The sequence below is a fragment of the Tupaia chinensis genome, unplaced genomic scaffold, assembly GCF_000334495.1.
Source record: "Tupaia chinensis unplaced genomic scaffold, TupChi_1.0 Scaffold000251_1, whole genome shotgun sequence".
Taxonomy (NCBI): Eukaryota; Metazoa; Chordata; class Mammalia; order Scandentia; family Tupaiidae; genus Tupaia; species Tupaia belangeri.
This window is the reverse complement of record NW_006159731.1, coordinates 4,849,703-4,852,648: the sequence shown is the minus strand read 5'-3', so window position 1 is coordinate 4,852,648 and position 2,946 is coordinate 4,849,703. Positions and strand designations below refer to the sequence as shown.

Genomic DNA, 2,946 nt, shown 5'->3' with positions numbered 1-2,946 from the left:
CTTTTAGTCAGCCATCTCGATCCGCCCACTATACGTGCAAAAATAATGGCTTTGTCCACATGTTAATCAGCTCCTTAGCATAGGTCATAATTCTGTTCTTTTGGGAAATACTCATTTTCTTTCTTTTTTCTTTTCTTTTTTTTTTCAGAAATTTGTTTGTTATAGAGCACATGTGCTCCTCAGAGAAAAAGAGAGGCAGAAAGTGGGAAATCACCCTCCAGGGGGATGGCCACAATGCAATCTCCTCTCCTCTATTCTCCTCTCAGGATTTTTGGGCACACGTCCATACACATCCAGTGGTCTGGACTGGAACTGCAGTAAACTATGTGGGAATCCAGCGACATAACCATTACTCCATCTGCTGGTCCCAGCTACTCATTTTCTAAGATGGGCAACTCGTCTTCCGAGGAGGAAAACTGGCCTAAATCAGGTTCCAAAGGCAATATTAAGGCGACAAGATGAGAGTTCTTTTCTGATACAGATCAGCTACCCAGAAGGCTGCACCACATTACCCTCTTCTTCCTGCTCCCTCGCTTCTGCCAGGGACTCCAAGGGGTATCTGAGTCCATAGGAGGTGACCGTGCTCCTGTGTGGAGATTTATTGAGGTCTAGAGACCAGCAACCACCAGCTTCACCATGGTTGCGTGTGGAAGATTATATTCAATGTGAATATACTGACTTCTAAGCAGTTGATAAAACAAGGAGGAAAAAAAAGGGTGGGTGCCAATGATTACAATACTGAAACCTTTTCAAATGATTATTAGAAAACAGAAGAAAAGATAAGAGACCATGAAATCTAAATCAGATATTAAAAGTGTACAGAAATTGCTGATAAGAGAAGATAATTTAGAGTCTAAGATGAAATTTCGAGCTAGTTTAGTCCCCGAATCTGTCTTACTCCATCTATTTCATGACGTGATCAAGCAAAATGAAGACTGGAGAAAGACTGTGAAGGAGAAAAACAGAGAAGCTCGTTTGGCCTCCCAAAAGCCATTTAAGATTATGGAAAGGGAGGAACAGAAGCGAGCAGCCCAGGAAAAGTAGCTGAGAGACTTCTTGAAGTCTAAAAAGAAAACAAATCGATTTAAAGTCGGACCCATACCTTGATCTACTTGTAGTTAAACTAACAATGACAACTTAAAAGAGGAAGAGCTCTTTAGAGACATCAGTACACAGCTGAAAGCCCAAGAGCGTTCACAGAAGTCCTCTCCTCTACTCCGTAGGCCAGCTTCCAGGTGTTTCAGGAATCCCAAGTACCCCGAACAGGCTGAAAAGTTGAAGTGTAAACACGGGTTAGGTGCCAAACTCCTGATTTTAAAGACCTTCCTGAGAGATATCAGAAACACCTGTCAGAACACAAATGTCCAAAACTCTTGACAGGCTGTAAACCATTTGATCTTCATGCATCTTCACATGCATCTACTAAAAGAAAGTTTTGGCAGACATTAAAGCAGATTTTAAAAATTGTAAAGAAACACATTGGCCTTTTCTGTCTCCAAGGCATACTAAGTCACCAGTAAACCGTGCAAGTGTCCATGACTTGTAGTTGCAATCTTCCCACACCCACAGTAACTTCCAGAGGACAAGAACAAGTTGTAAGAAAGAGTGACAGGAAAGGAAGAGAGAATATTGATGAGAACTAGAAGAAAGAGAAGAAAAATAAAGAAATGAGGCCCACTACTATTCAAAAAAGTTGCCCAGAAAAATGCAAGAATGGCAGCAGAAAAGCACTATTCTAACACCTTAAAAGCACTACATATATCTGATGAGTTTGTTGCAAAGGCCAAAGTGGAAAAGTATTTGAGTACCTTAGCAATCAGGAGAAGAAAAGTTGCACTGAAAACAATGAGAGTTTTAACGAAGAAGAAAAAATAGAAGCAGAGAATGGGAAAGAAAATTATTTTATTGATATCAACCAGGACTTTTGCAAGGCAAAAGATGAAACTAATGAAAAAAGTGGGGAACAAAAATGGGCTGAAGACTAAAATTGAGTCAGCAAGGTCTCCTTTCTGTCTCCTCACTGCTCTTGGCAGGATTGGAGTGTCAGCAGTTGCATTTATGATGTTAAGAACATCTACCGGAACTCTCCATTATATGCATGGCTGTTGAGTAAGGTCATCTGTAGCCTGAAAAGGTTGATTCCAGCTCATTGGTCATTTGGTCAGTTAGAGTAAGGCTTTGCCTATTCAATTTTTTTTTAAGAATTATTTTATTTAACTTTATTAATATTGTTGTTTGATCAGATAAAGACAGAAAGAGGGAAAGTAAGAAAGCAAGCCACCAGGTCCAGGACTTGATCAGCGGTTAGCCAGGTAGGAGTCCAGTGCCTTTAACCACCACACCACCTACTCACCCCCACCAATACAGCTTTTTAATCATGATGTATGATCTGTTTAGAGCTGTGATCTTAATTGTATTTTTATGAAGTGAAAATCACAGCTGTCAGAAACTGATAAAAATATACAGAACTTCATGATTTTTGGTGGAAAAATGGCTTTGTATTGAGAGCAGAGAGAAATATTAGCTATGGTGACTCAATTTCTAAAAATTTACTAGAAAGCATGGATCAATAAATATTTTAAGTTATAAAAAATTAATGGATTTAAGCATCATTTTTCTTTATTCCAAAATGCTTGTAAAAAGCATATGGTCAGAGACCAGCAGTTGGTGTAATGACTATGTCGCTGGACTTCCATGTAGTCAACCATGGTTCCAGTCCCGAACTAGGTGGCTTAAGCTCACGCCAGGTGCGCGTGCCCAAGATCCCAAGAGGAGAATGGAGGAGAAGGGATTGCAGCATGGCCATCCTCCCGGGGTGAAAGAGGGGGTGATTTCTCACTTTCTGTCTCTCTGTCTCTCTCTGTCTTTTTGGCAAGCACATGTACCCTATAGAAAAAACCTCTCAAAAAAAAAATAAATAAAACACATATTCAGTTATGCTGTGGC

The 2,946-nt window shown here is 40.0% G+C and overlaps 1 pseudogene; it reads left to right on the top strand.

Moving 5' to 3' along the window:
- The first annotated feature begins 387 nt into the window (after positions 1-387).
- LOC102490166 (protein FAM161A pseudogene) lies at positions 388-1,985 on the top strand (annotated as a pseudogene).
- The last annotated feature ends 961 nt before the right edge of the window (positions 1,986-2,946 follow it).